This window comes from Myotis daubentonii, chromosome 9 (assembly GCF_963259705.1).
Source record: "Myotis daubentonii chromosome 9, mMyoDau2.1, whole genome shotgun sequence".
Classification (NCBI taxonomy): Eukaryota; Metazoa; Chordata; class Mammalia; order Chiroptera; family Vespertilionidae; genus Myotis; species Myotis daubentonii.
In genome coordinates this window covers 57,942,752-57,958,763 of record NC_081848.1, presented here as the reverse complement: position 1 = coordinate 57,958,763, position 16,012 = coordinate 57,942,752, and the positions used below count along the sequence as shown (strand labels likewise).

The window sequence follows — 16,012 nt, the reverse complement described above, 5'->3', positions numbered from 1 at the left end:
GTATGGCAATGCTTGTGTTCAAGTCACACTTATTTCATTTAATAATGGCTCCAGAGTGCAAAAGTAGTGATGCTGGCAATTCAGATACGCCCAAGAGAAGCTGTGAAGTGCTTCCTTCTCAGCTTAATAAGAAAAGGGGGGCGGGGGGGAGTGGGAAACATATGTTAAGGTTACTGAGGTCTACAGTAAGAACCAATCTTTGTCCATAAAATTGTAAAGAAGGAAAAAGAAATTTGTGCTAGTTTTTCTGTTGCAATTCAAACTATAAAAGTTATGATCACAGTATGTGGTAAGTACCTAGTTAACACAGAAAAAGCATTAAATCTGTAGGTGGAAGCCATGCACAGAAAATGTGTTCTAATGGACAGCAGTGCGTTAAGCCAGAGAGCACTGAGGCTACATGAAGACCTCAGCAAGGAAATGAGGGACACCAAGCCAGTTACTGCAGGGAAGGAATTGTCACCATGAAATATTTTGAGTGAGAGAGAAAAGTTATACATTCATATAAGTTTTATTACAGTATATTCTTATAATTGTTTTATTACAGTTTTTAATCTTTTACTGTTTCTAATTTATAAATTAAACTTTAGGTATATATGTATAGGAAAAAACAGTATATATATGGCTTGCTACTATTCAAGTATCAGGCTTCCATTTGGGGTCATGGAACATAACCTCCATGGAAAAGGTAATTACTATAAGATATTAAAGGAATTATTTACAGAAGTATGGGCAGAAAGTAGATCAACAAGGAATGGTACACTACAACAGAGTTTGTACTTTTTAATAAAGAACTGGGGACTCTTCTTTCTTATGCTTGAAAAGGCAGGGAACCCAAAAAAGGCCACCTAATAGGACCTATGGCTTACAGTCCTGTGGCACAGCCAACCCAAGGTAACCCCACAGAGAAGGAGCCAGAGGAATAGAGACCCTCTCCTCCCTCCTGCCTATTTTCCCTGCTGATGACATCCAAAGGTCTCTAGGTGGCAAAGGAGCCCCCAGGTGCAGCCCATGCAGGCCAGCCTGCTAGGACACGGGTCAGCCTGCTAGGACACAGGTCAGCCTGCTAGGACACGGGCCAGCCTGCTAGGACACGGGTCAGCCTGCTAGGATACAGAGCAGAGTGGAGAAGAGAATAGAGAGAAGACACCATGCCCAGGCTCCAAAGCTTCTCCACCATCCACTGTCTCCTCCTGGAGGGAAGACTGGAGCCAATACCTAAGCACACCCCCTTCTGAAGCGATTGCTCACCTTGCAAATATCGGGTCACCTTTTTCATGTGACACTTAGCAAGCATGAGCTTTAAGGCAAGGCTCAGTCACATAATTTGTATGTTAAACAGCTTCGCGGGTATGGTAAAGGTTGCATTCATTTCCTTCTCTGTGGAAATCTGGACTGCAGATTTCAGAATCACCCCCAAGCCTTAAACCCATCTGCAGATGTCGACTGCATTGCGGCATGACTCTAACTCCAGAGGAGGTAAGTAGCATCCCTGCCAAGCTGGGGATCCAACTTATAGTTTACATATAGTAGGAAAAATTAAAAAATCGAGATAAGGCAAGGAGTCAACATCAGGGAACTGGCAAAGGCAAGTTCTTGATCTCCCCTGAGAACAGAAAGAGCTGTCCTCCCAGGGGGAGCTGTGGAGTGGGGCTGGCAGGGGAGCTGTGGAGTGGGGCTGGCAAGGGAGCTGTGAAGCTTCGAGAAAGAATCCAGCAAACCAATCAAATGGAGAAGCAGGCATCAAAAGCCAGGGATCAGCGGACCAAGAAGAGAGGACGAGGAGGCAGAGGATGTGGGAAGGCAGGCCTGGGCAAAGCTGTAATCGGACACTGGCTGAGATAGGCCTCCATGGCACATTGTGGGATGGGGGGCTGTGTTTACAGGACCAGCCAGAGGGCCACAGCTTCAGGCAGAGGAGGAGGGACCAGGTTTCCCAAAGTGACAGCCTAACAAGAGCTGCCCCTACCAACAGGGTTGACGGATGGCAGAGGCGGGAGCAGGATGGCTTCTCCAACTGGCTCACATTCTCTCCTCCATTTGATCATGGCCTTGAAGACGGCCTGATGGCAGGAAGAGCCATGTATACTAATGACCACCAATCAACCAGATACTGACATCATCTCCTTGGATTTGTCTTCCTGCTCACTCTGCTTCACAGAAGGAGAATCATCATGGTCAAATTCAGCAGCAGCAGCAGCATGGAGGTGCAGACTGAACTCTAGGCATGGGGCTCAACTATTTACATGCTGGTGCCACTGTTCACAGCCTACCCAAGGGCCACTTCCTCCTCTTCTTTGCTCAAAGTGCCTCAGTTCTGTGGAAGGAACACTGTGCCAGCTCCATGGTAGGAAGGATGGTTGGTCTATGAGGATCATGGTGACCCCTTCCCCCTCTGCCAGGGGAAAGCATGCCAGGGATGACAGGTAGAAGGATATAAAGGATGCACAGGCCCAGATGACATGTCCGAGCATCAACTCATTTCAGACACTATCTCCACTATACTTCCTGCTTACGGGAACACTATATGCCCCTAGAGCTTAAGCCTCTGTTATTTGCAACCAGGAGAGCCCTATCAAATGCATGAACATTGTCACTTTTCATTCCAATCTCATGAGGGAGGCATTATTATTAGCCATATGTGATGACTGAGGCTTAGAAAAGTTAAGTAATTCGCCAAGGGTCTATGGCAGTGGTTCTCAACCTTCCTAATGCCACGACCCTCTAATACAGTTCCTCATGTTGTGGTGACCCCCAATTTCATTGTTACAAATTGAACATAATTAAAGCATAGCGATTAATCACAAAAACAATATGTCATTATATATGTGTTTTCCGATGGTCTTAGGCAACCCCTGTGAAAGGGTCGTTCAACCCCCAAAGGGGTCGGGACCCACAGGTTGAGAACGGCTGGTCTATGAGGATCATGGTGACCCCTTCCCCCACGAAGCTAGTGGCAAAGCCAGAGTTGAAGCTCAGGGCTGTCCAACTCCAAAAGCTTGTGCGCTCAGCCACTAAGCACATTGACTCCTTGCCTGACCCGGGACAAGCATCGGCTTCCCTTCAGCCACACAAAATAAGATGTAGCATGATGCCTGTGCTCGGAGCAACTGACCCTCATCACCTACCCGCTTGAATCTTGTAACTCCCATCTCAGCACAGGCTAATTGCCATCGTTGCACCTCGATACACGGCTGAGACAGGGCACGCTGACCCAGAGGCAGGGACACGTGGCCCCTGCCTCATTTCTATAGTCACTGCTGCGTGTGACTGGCCAGAGGCATGGATTACAGCCCAAAGCAGGAGGCTAGAGGCCTGGAGGTGAATGCTGCTCCACACACCACCCGGCACAGAGCTGCCCAGACTTCCTACAAGAAACAGAGCAGCCCCCATTCCTCCTGAATACATTCCTGCTGCTCATCAGTGGTCTATCGGGCTTTATTCAGTGAAATGAAAAAGCATATTGAAGAACAATGCATATAGGGCTGTCTCATTATTGAAAAAAAATGTGTTTGCATATGCAAAGAAAAAATCTAGAGAAGGGAAATAAAATTGTTAATAATCACTTCCGTGGAATGGAATAAGGGCAGGGTGATGGGTACTGCCTGGTTTTAAATAGCTTGCACCTTTCATATTTTTATGTTACTCAGTAGTCTTATTACATATTTTGTAATTTACATGGGGAATGCATTATAACAAGTTTTAGATATCCCATTACATAAAGCTAAAACATACCTATACTGCAAAAATTTTCACCCCAACCTTCACATTGTTCCTTAGAATTTCTCTTCTTATAACTTCCTGTATATGTGGTTCTTTTTTTTTTTTAATTTTCTGAAACAGGCAAGCACCATTCATAATTTAAAAACAAATTAAAGAAAAAAATAGGACCAAAAAAAAAAAAAAAAAAAAAAACCACAGCATAGGACACTCATGAAACCCTACCCAAAAGTTTACTAGTAATTTAATGAGTTTCAGGGGAGACCCCTACTGTGGGCCCCAAATGCAGTTTTAAGAAGCACACCCACAGAATTTCATGATGGTGATATGCCCACCATACAGTCAACACACAAACACATGTGCCCAAAAGTGCTTGCTTTCCAGCAGAGGGGGCACGTGCCCTCATCCACCGGGGGATGGGCGTATGCTCCTACCCTCTCTGTAAATCGCCTCCACTCCCTCATGCCGGCCAGAGCTCCCTCCAGCATATACATTCAACCTGAGAGCAAGGCACAGTTCACCTGGTGCTGTGAATCACACTGGGAAATCACCAAAAGCCTTTTATAGATTAACTGCCTTCCTCAAAAAAAGGATAATCCTCAGAAGTTCAAAGCAGAAACGCTAGGATTACTTCACCATTCCTTTCACTTGATATTTAAAAAGCACATTAAAATTTACAACACACATTCCCATGCAGGTTCTCATTTGATCTTCACAATAACCCTGTACAAGCAGACTGGGAAGAGGTGATGCCCGTTCTCTGGGATGAGGAGATCGAGGCAAAGAACAAGAGGACTGAATTAATGAAATCATCTAGAAGGCTGGAATCACAAGCCAAAAGCCACAAATACAGAGCCCTAGGTCAGAGCTCTTCCATTTATACATTCATCCAGGAATCACCAATCTGTTGACTACCTGTTATGTGGCAGGGCTATAATATACATCGCAGATACAACAGTGAGCTCTTGGGGTGCTTACAGCCCATGGGAAAGGCAGGCAGCAATCAAATGATCAAAAGCTACTCTAAATAGCCTGGCTGACATGACTCAGTGGTTGAGTGTCACCCTATGAACTGGGAGGACACAGTCCGATTCCCAGTCAGGGCACATGCCTGGGTTGCAGGCTCGATCCTCAGTGTGGGGTGTGCATGAGAGAGTCAATCAATGATTCTCTCTCACCATTGATATTTCTCGCTTTCTCTCCCTCTCACTTTCTCTCTGAAATCAATAAAACATATTTTTAAAAAATTACTCTAAATAAAATGAACACTATTCTATAATAAAAATGTGAAACACGGGCCCGCATGGCTCAGTGGTTGAGCATCCACCTACGAACCAGGAGGTCACGGTTCCATTCTGCGTTGTGAGCTCAATCCCCAGCGGGGGGCGTGCAGGAAGCAGCCAATCAGTGATTCTCTCTCATCATTGATGTTTCTATCTCTCCCTTCCTCTCTGAAAGCAATAAACAATATTAAAAAAAAAAAATGTGAAACAGACAAGAGACTTCTTTCTTTTGTCATGAAAATTAAAGATAAGTTAAAGCAAATTTGACATGCTAGAACTAGCATGTAGAGAGATCCTGTGGCTTAAATGGACATGATACACTTTAAAACTAAGAGAACTTGAAGTCAAAGGAATGGGAAATCCAATGCAATAAAGAAACACAGACCAGACTGCAAAATTTTCGTACACTATATTAAGCATTGTGACCTTTAGCCTAAAACTAAAGGAGACCATTAAATGAGCTTATGTGAATATTGGAGTGGGAAAGGAACATGGTGATCGTATTTGCAGTGGGAAGTCCTTGTAGATCACCCATATGCTCAAGGAAAACTGCCATCATGAAAATTCCTCAGAATTCAATGTGCTCACCTATTTCCTATGAATTCCTGCAGGCTCTAGGACAGTGATGGCGAACCTATGACATGCATGTCAGAGGTGACACGCGAACTCATTTTTTTGGTTGATTTTTCTTTGTTAAATGGCATTTAAATATATAAAATAAATATCAAAAATATGTCTTTGTTTTACTATGGTTGCAAATATCAAAAAAATTCTATATGTGACACGGCACCAGAGTTAAGTTAGGGATTTTCAAAATGCTGACAAGCCGAGCTCAAAAGGTTCGCCATCACTGCTCTGGGATGTATCTAATTAGATAGCAATAAAAGAAGCAATAAGAACAAATGCCCACCTAAATGAGGTCCCCCACCACCCAACCATTTACTTCACCACCAGGAGTTTTTAATGTGACCTTGTGATTGTGAAGTCACCTTAAAGAACACAGTTTACCACCTTGAAATAGGAATATCAAAATTTATATTGGAGCTGTGTAAAACCACCCGTGTAACACTGGAGACCAACGTAATGCATCTATTTCACATTTTAAGAAATAGCCGAACGGCTCATTTGCAGTCAGTCATGATTTAAGATTAGGTCCTTGGCCATTACACATCAGCACCGAGGCACATACAAGGCATACAAATCATAGGAGGAGGACGGGCCGTTTGAAGGCCTGACCCAACATTATCTCTGTGGTATTGGGGTCGGGAACCTGTCGATCAACACTCTAGATTCTAGGGAAAAGGGAGAGTCTTTAAATCTAAAAATAACACCACATAAGCCTTCTAGAGACTAAAGACCAACAGTGGTTGGAATATATAATGAGGCAGATCTTGATCCAACAGGAAGGTAGCCGCATGAGGTGAGCAGCATCCCCGTCTCAGAAAATAATACATCAAACTTGGCCTTTGTTTCAGTTTATAAATGGGATGCCTTACAGCAGTGATTTTCAACTGGTGTACTGCAGGAATTTTTAAAACATGCAATACCTTACTATTTAGTCAGGGGCACCAATCTCTTTCCCCTTAGATTATCAAATAAAAAAATAACAATAGGCAACACAACAATAGCCATCTGGTGGGAATGAGTCAAAATTATACCCATTTTTGATCAGATCAGCAAAAAATATTGTTTGGTGTGCCTCAGAATGTTTGTATTTAGTGTATGTGTGCCATGAGATGAAAAGGGTTGAAAATTGCTGCCTCAGACTGTTTTCCATGAGAAGTTAAAAGTGTTACCTTGTCACACGGGGTGCTGACAAGAGGAAGGAAGAGGAGGAAGAGAAGGTTAAAAGAAGGGGGAGGGACTGGTAGAGAATAAACTGCCTGAAAGAGAACTAAGGAAGGACCCCTGATCTCTAGCTGCCCCTGACTTAGTGTGAACCCCTGGACAAGTCACTTCTCCCTAATGATGCAATAGCTCACCCCCAAGGGCTATAGGAAAGATCAAGTAAATATAGACATCATCCCTAATGACACAGAAAACACTAACCTCAACTCAGTTAAAAGCTGAGCAAAAAGTCTGAGCTTCCCTTGAAGGGTGTTGGGCTTCTGACGACAAAATGCAAAGAATTTGCCGAAACTGGTTTGGTTCAGTGGATAGAGCGTCGGCCTGCGGACTGAAGGGTCCCGGGTTCGATTCCAGTCAGGGGCATGTGCCTGGGTTGTGGGCACATCCCCAGTAGGAGATGTGCAGGAGGCGGCTGATTGATGTTTCTCTCCCATCGATGTTTCTGGCTCTCTATCTCTCTCCCTTCCTCTCTGTAAAAAATCAATAAAATATATTTTAAAAAAAAGAATTCAAGAAAAGTGTATCATGCATTCCCCAACTCCTTCCTTGCTTATGCTTCAGTGACAGCATCAGAGCTGGAGAGCAGGTGTTAGAAAAAGTGCACTGAGCAACCGAGTGAATCAGGTGTCCTGCTGAGGACATACCAGGACATAACACAGCTGTTTACCTCCAGTGGAAATAAAACCCCATGCTGGGTCATACGGGCACTCTGAGTGTCCCAAAGAAGCCAGCTGATGCCCTCCCACCCCACCTCCGTCAAGCCTGTGAGTTCCTATGTGTGAAATTCGCTGTCAGGAAAGCGATGCCCTCAGACTAATGGACATTAATGAGTACAGATGTAGCGTGACATTCCTGGGTAAGAGTTAGAGATGGCATCACGCAGACCCTGGGAGGAGAAGGGAAATTATTTCCACTCTAATTGCCCAGGAAAACCCTCAGGTGAGGGCCCGGGCACATTAACCCGCTGGTTTAATGGCTCTGGAACTACTGCCGGGAGAGGCACTCACAAGAAGTTCCGAAGGATGAACTGAGGTCCAAAAGTCAATTGGATTTGAGGTCAGAGCTGGAGAAAGAGAGCAGAGAAACTTTTTTCTTCCAAGCCTCACACCCCATCCTTACAAGATCCCCTCAAAGAAGAACAGCAGACAAGGACAGCTATAAATTTGTTTCCTTGCTTCCAACTGCTCTGGCTGTGATTATTTATAACATTAATTTAATTAAAGTTTCCATAGAGATAGATGAATTTCTTTACGGTAGTGTGCAAAATCAATTCCTTTCAATGGTAATATCAGTACCCTTGGTCTAAGTAGAAAACTAATGCATATTTGGAATTTTTTTCAATTAAAAAGTGCTCATGGCTCATGCATTTTTTATCCCCCAATGCTCTTTTCTAATGAGTGAGGCATAAAGGAACAGAGACAACTAATGTATAAATGTACATTTTTTTAAATATAGGTTTCATAATATGTATTGTTCTGGTTTGACTTTTTATTTTTCTTTGCTTTCCTGTAAAACAAAAATAACCATGCATATCCATCACAAAAGGACAGAGTAAAATTATAATAATAAAGATGCAAGCATCTATATCTTTTCCTACAAGAAAACATTTATTTCTCTTACAGCCTATTTCCCTTCCATTTGTCCTGTACAGACCAGGTCCATACAGATACAATACAATGCAAAATGTGTCTGAAGGCATGTAAATAAAATCACTAGGAGGTTGGCTTAGAGTGAGGACACTGCTATCTTATCTTCCTCTCTATCCTAATATAGCTTGGGCCCCATGTATGCGATAAAGTGCCTTCTTGTTAATCTACTCATCGCCTCAGGTAGCCAGCAAACCCCCATGTAAAGTTTTATTCTATTTTATTTCTTTCTATTTGCAACTTTGAAAGCCTGAGAGTACAGGATGCTAGGGTGAGATGTAGGGCACTCTCTCGTCATCCACTTCAATTAATCTTTTCACCTCCTACCTCTGTCTGCCATTGAGGCCATGGTTAACCAAAGGTATATTTAAACCCATCAGGGAACAAGTGGAAAAAATAAAGGTTCTTGAAATGAGAAAAGGTCTTCTACTGATGTCATTACAAGACAGGGTAAAGTTAAACTTGGAACCCACCTAAGGAGGTTGAAATTAATAAGCCACAGGGTACACAGCATGGGCAGAAGTGGTGGGGGGAAGTCAGTAGAATAAAACATCCAACACAGTAATGTTTGAACAATTAACAACCACTCCCTACTTTGCCAAAGGATCTATAACTTTGAATGTATTACATTGGCTACCTTGATCTTTAGATTCATTCTCTTCCACTATTTAAATCTCTACAGTTTGGCCGCAAAGTATTTTTTCCTCTTCAGAGGATGTGTTATGTCTTTCAACAGTACAACTATCCATCATCTGCTGGCTACAGTACACTGCTCTATCTTGTAAGTCACCAAACTACCAAGGTCCCCATGGCCAGGGAAGCTGCATGCCCATACCCCACCCATCCCCAAAGGCTGTCCACTGTCACATGTCTGGGGCAATGAACACTGGAGTACATGGTGGAGAGAACAAGACACCAACATCCCTTAGCCTCCAAAAATGCATATTTGGCATTTACTCCAGCAAGGAGGATGCAAGTGAGAATAAAAGAGATAGTCATCTAGGTTAAGTAGTCTTTGCTCACTAATAGCATGTTGCACTGTCTACCCACATTTCAATTCAGATGATTCAACCCCCCTGGTGGTCTACTACAAAAGTGGCTCTATGAAGATGGCACACTGAGTTGCTCTCCATAGTCCTGAAGGTGTGTGGGCAAGGGGGTGGGGGGAGAGAGAAGTGCATGCCCTTTACTTAATTTAGTATCTGAGGTGCCCAGGTCAAAGTTGGAAATCACCTAGTCCTAGCCCCTTATTATATACCTAGAGAGTGAAATAAATAACTTTCCCGGGGCATACAAACTTAATTTCTTCTCAGCTCAAGTTTTCAGTCCAGAATACCTCTGTGCTAAAAGCCAAAATTTCAAAGTAGAAAAGCAAATAGTGCATCTTTTATTTAGGCGACCCAGGAAATTATAACAAATGAATTTTCCCACTCAGTAAAATTTCTCCTGGCAACCTGTACTCCAGGCTTTCAAAGTTGCAAGTGGAAAAGACTAAAAAGAAACACAGTAGAATCATCGCTTTACACAGGGGTTTATTGGGTACTTGCGGCCATGGGTAGCTTAACAAGCTGGCACTTTATTGCATACACGGGGCCCAAGCTATATTAGGATAGAGAGGAAGATAAGATGGCATTTCCTACTCCTAGTGATTTCATCTACATGCCTTCAGACACATTTTGCGTTGTATTTTATTGGTATGGACAGGAGTCTGTCTCTCCCTACAGGCTTTCCCTCACTGCCAACTTGATACCACTCTCCCATATACACTCTTCTCTCACTGACCCTATGATTGGCTTTGTAATACTTACAAGATGAACCTCATTCCAAGTACAATTCTTATGTGACTGACACACAATCAAATCACACACTGGCAAAACTGAAGCTGCAGAAATTGTCATGCGCTCTCACTTGGGGTGGTAAGAAATGAAGAGGCTCTTCCACGTCCCCAGGAGCTCTCCCTTCTGTGATCTCCCAGACCTGATTGTCTCTACCAAGAATCCAGTAATCCATCATGTATTCTCTTGTGACCTCTTACACTGTTACTTAAATTTACACACAGGGATGTCCTGTCTTCCTAACTCGCTTGTCATATCTTCCTGGACAGAGGGTCTGGAGCTGTTGGGTTAGCTGGACAGGAGGCATACACTGGCTTCTCAATTTAATTTTAGTCCATTTGATGATGAGTCTTGGGCATGTGTTCCTGTTCGTGACATGAATAATATATCAGTGCGGGAATCAGGAGATTGAGAGTCTTGGCCTGGCTCTCTTAGAAGCTGTAACCTTTGACAGTCATTTCTTAACTTCCCTCTCCTGATTGTAAATGAAAATGTTGGTATGAAATCAAAGCAGTACATTATACATGTTGCTTAACTACCTTAGGGAATGGGAGTTCTAACAAGATGTTTGTAAATACTTCAGGAGCTCCCTCGAAAGTAAGATGCCATATCCTCATAGTTCATAATGAAAACCTAGAGCTATAAGCAGATGCTCACATCCTGGAGTTACTCTGAAATGTTAGACAGACACCTTGAATTACTGACTTGTTCAGTGACTTACAGTAAGTTTATTTTTCTGATTCTGCATATGCAAAAATTGAATGTGCTCCTCAGTGAAAAAGACAGCATGTGTTACACGTAAAATCTCATATGTTTATTGTCTAAACTATAATCACTGAGTTAACCCCTTGTCAGAGTGACTGTCAATATGCAGGGGTACCGAAACCGGTTTGGCTCAGTGGATAGAACGTCAGCCTGCGGACTGAAAGGTCCCAGGTTCGATTCCGGTCAACGGCATGTACCTGGGTTGCGGGCACATCCCCAGTGGGGGATGTGCAGAAGGCAGCTGATCGATGTTTCTCTCTCAACGATGTTTCTGACTCTCTATCTCTCTCCCTTCCTCTCTGTAAAAAATCAATAAAATATATTTAAAAATTTAAAAAAATTATCTGTTTCCTTAAAAAAAAATATGCAGGGGTGTGTGGTGGGGGGGAGGGTGTGTGTGTGTGTGTGTGTGTGCACACTGCACACACTTGCACAGTCTGAACTAATGAGGCAAGAGTTCAGAGCTCGGTTGCAATGTGACTGTGGGAGAGAATTTTTCCCAGCACTGGGGGAAGAGGAGGTTGGCTTAGAGTGAGGACACTGCATATGGCAAAATGTGCTACCGAAGGCTAGGTGAATGTACCATTCAATTACCAACACCTTTGAGTCCAACCCTTAGCTGTCAAGAACCTCAGCTCCACTGTCACTTCAAGACCAGATGCTGGGAGTGACTATTTGCAGTTCTCTCCACTGCTCAGCTGCTAATAGGCGCTGTCAATTCAGCCTGCACACAAGGCTCAGTCCGAGTCCGCGCTTTCTCTGAATCCAGGGAGCAGGGCTGGTCACTGTTGTGGGCCTGGAGGTTTCAGAGTTTAAAAATGACTGAATGAATAAGCTATGAACTTCCAGATGGCAAGGACTCTGTACCCTCCACAAGCTGGCAGGGATAGTGCATCCAGTACATTAATGTGATGGGTTGAGGGATCATTAAAAATCACCAAATAAAGACAAGGAACGAAAATTCCTTTTGTGGTGAAGGAGAAAGAACATTTGGGCACTAATCGCTCATCAATGGATCTGAGCTTTGAGTGATGGGGACAGGCTGCCGGGTGAGCTGGGAATGGAGAGGGAGAATCTGAGGAAGGTGAGGCCAGGTCTCTCTAGACTTTGTTGGAAACTATTAATATAAAGGTAGTAGGTGGAAAACCCACAGCAGTGGAGATAAGCAGTCTGGCCACCCGACTGAATGATTCCTTTCATGTTTCTAGCTTGAGGTAAGCTGCTGCCCACACTTCGGGAGCTTTTAGTTAGGCCCAGCTAAACAGCTGGAGCTGAGAGAAAGGTGTCAGTCTTGGTAGCAGGCAGAAAGTGTTGAACTGCTGACAAAAATAGCAGTCGCTTTCCTTTGACAATTTGTGTAATCAGGTCAAATAAGGCTCTGTTTCTCAATTCTGTCCTTAAAAAGGTGGAAAATCCTACCACACATGCAGTGCTTCAGAGCAATGGAGGTGCCTGGGAAATTATTTCCACCTATTTTCACATGTTCTTATGATCCCCGCACCTTCTGCAGCAGCTCTCCCCTGGGAAGGCTCCCTGGTGTGGCCGTGACTATGTCCTGGGAAGCACATGAGTTACACAGGGGGCATGGAGGGGTGGGGTGATCCCAGTTCAAAGTTTTGGCTCTATGCTTATTACATTATGTGATTGAGACCGAGTTGCTTATCTTCTCTGAGCCTTTTAATTCCAAATCTGGGACTAATAAAAGTGTCTCCACATGGCTATCCTAAGGAATATCATGCTGAGAACATTAATTAGCCTGTTGTAAGTACCCAATACATACAGGGTCCTTCACCACCCCATGACAATGCAATGGGTTCTGTTCATAAGATTCCACATCTTACTGAACAACTCCAATGATCAGCAACAAAAAACATGTAGGAGGAAAATACTAGAGAGGAGCAAACTGCTCACACTGCACCGAGCTCTTGCCTTTTCTCAGTTCCAAGTCCAGGGCCAATGGTCCCCACTGAAGAGCAGAGGGGCTAGAGCAGACACTCATGCATCAGATTTGGGTCCGAATCCTAGCACTGCCACTGATGAGCAGCGGAATTGCAGACACATAATGCAACCTCCGTTCCATCATTTTAAAATGAGAAAAATAACAGCACTAAATGTGGGGTGAATGAATTATGTAAAATGCTTAATTAGCACTGTGCCTAACACAGTCAACACGCAATAAATCTTCTCCATCACATCACCGTTGATCATCTAACAGGTAGGACTCTAGCGGATGACAGGTAGAGAAAAATAAGATAGCATAACTCTAAAGTAAAAAGAATCAAAAAGGAAGAATCTTCTGATGGGATGAAATGTATAGCTTAGAGTAAAAATTCAGCTGTAGTGAAATTCATTCTCCTGGGAGGGTGGCCAGGATTAGGAGGAGGAAACCAGTGTCTCGACAAGGAAACCAGAGCTACCACCACTCTACTCAGCCAGTGCTGGCCAGGAAGAAATTTGTGAAGAACATAAGCTTGTTCTGTGCACAAGGCACTACCTTCTCCTTAATCTTCCCTCCTCCTTACTGGGGTCTGCTTCAGGTACTTAGTTTCTGAGGAACCCCCATTTATGTGTTGCACCCCAGCCTCTCCTCTGGCTTATCCCCTCTACTTAACCCCATGGTTTTGAAATGCCAGTCCATGCATCAAGTCTCACTGCCTGCATGAAACACTACATGTAGAGCTTGCTAAAAATATACCTTCTCAGTTTCCAGCCCTCAGGGTCTGATCCAGTGGGTCACATGGGGCCTGGTTTCACATGTATTTTCTTAGAGGTTCCCCAATAATTCTTACATGCAATCAGGTTTGGAAACTATGTTTCTAGACTTCCTACACCAAGATCAAAATTTACCTCTTCTATGGCCCAGTCATTCTGGGCCTTTCTTTCCCCTGACCTTTCTGAAAAACTCATTTGTGTCTGGGCCCATGAATCATCAACAGGCAGCAACTTTATTTTTCTCCTCCAAGATCTTACACAAAGGACAACATGTTATAGCATGAACCAAAGTATGAAAAACTTCAAGAGAAGGGAAAGAATATTTATAAGCCCCTCAGTCCATTCTTTATCAATAGGGCGGACCCTAGAATATATTGTGGATTCCACCTCTCCCATACTCTCCCCAACTTTCTAGGTAGAGAGGTCAAGGTAGCCAAGAAGGACATACCGTGAATGAAAGTTTGCAGACAAAGAGGCACCAGAGACGTGCAGAATAAATAATCATAATGTCAACAACCACCACGTAATGAACACCAAAGGCCAAGCACCACCCTAAGCACTTTACATGGATCATTTAACATTCCCATCTATGAGAATATGTTAGTATTATTATTTCCAGTTTCCAAATTTAAAAAACTGAGATGCAAAGAAATTAACGTGCCCAAATTTACACAGCTAACATATGGCTGAAGATGGGAGAAGAAGACATCTCGCGGGGACCAGAGAATTGCTGAAGTCATGAGACCTTAGCTTAGCAGAGACATAGCCTCTCTCCTCTTTATTCTTCTCCAGGCAGAAGAATATTGGGGGAGGGGAATAAATTTTGGAAGGAGAAAGCAAAAAATTGCATAACAAGAAAAGAGCAGTGTCTCCAGGAGTTCTCAGTTGGGAATTACTAAGTTAGGGCTTTGAGGCCTCTTTCTGGCTGAGGACATAGGAGGACATGCATTTGGGCACCATATGGGTGGTGGGGGGGGGGGGGGCAAGAGAACTACCAGATAGCCTTTGGCTCTAGAGAATTGAAGGAGATGATGAGCTCTTAAAGGTAGAAATGGAGATGGCAGCATGAGGATGGCTTTATTCAAGCTGCCAAGCCCCAGACTGCAGGGTAAAAAGCCAGTGGTTTCTATGGAGACTTTGTCCATGCACACATATTATATCTGGATAATTCTTCAGAAATCTAAAAAGTACCTTAAATAGATGACATCAAAACGGACCAAGACTCACTTCACATGGTGGAACTTCCCTTAAGACTGACACTAGTTTCTGTTCTTTGCCCTTGTAGATCTTTTCTGCAAGAGACTACAGACCTAGAGTGGGGAATACATTAAATATCTCCTCATCAGAAGTGCAGTCTGCCCAGCTGGTATGGCTCAGTGGTTGAGTGTCAACCGATGAACCAAAAGGTCACGGTTCGATTCTCAGTCAGGGTACATGTCTGGGTTGTGGGCTTGATCCCCAGTGTAGGGAGTGCAGGAGGCAGCCAATCAATGATTCTCTCATCACTGATGTTTCTCTCTCTTTCTCTCTCTCTCTCTCTCCCTCCCTCCCTCCCTCCCTCCCTCTCCCTTCCTCTCTAAAATCAATAAAAATATATTTATTTTTTTAAAATAAGTGTAGCAGGGGGCTGAATGACCTTGGATTATCCCTCCTTCTGTTGGGTTCCAGAAGGGAGGTTGTCCCCAACATGCCTGTTCTTTATTCTGGGAGCAAGTCCTGTGGCTGAACAGTTATTTTCACTTTGATGGTAACATTAATGAAAACTAACGATTCATGGGCAGTGCTTGCAATACAAACGTTTCTCTATAATAGGGCTCAGATCACTATCCAGAAGGATTTTCAGTGGGTTCTGGGGAGATGGAAACATTCCCCTTGACCACCATTACCCAGCTGCCCAGCTGCAAATGCTCCAATGGAGACCAACAGTCTCCTTTCTTCAGCTGGAAGTAAACCTGACCAATGACGGATATGGGGTACAGTATTTCCTTCACGCCCCAACCCACCACCTCCTGTGAAACCCTCAGACCCCACAAATAGTCCTGCCATCCTCGAACGAGCTGGACGGCTCATGCCTCTGCAGAGAATGGATGGTATCGAAGGTTCAAAGGCCAGCCTCTTACAAAGCCTCCGTTTGGAAAAGATATTTAAGCAAAGCTGTGCCTGACGAAGTGAAATGGAATTAGCCGCCTCAGTAGCACAGGCT

The 16,012-nt window shown here is 43.8% G+C and overlaps 1 protein-coding gene across 2 annotated transcripts in view; it reads right to left on the bottom strand.

Moving 5' to 3' along the window:
* The window catches only part of NELL1 (neural EGFL like 1), a 705,206-nt gene that overhangs the window by 593,006 nt on the left and 96,188 nt on the right, over positions 1-16,012 (bottom strand). The gene's annotated exons all lie outside the window — the stretch shown is intronic.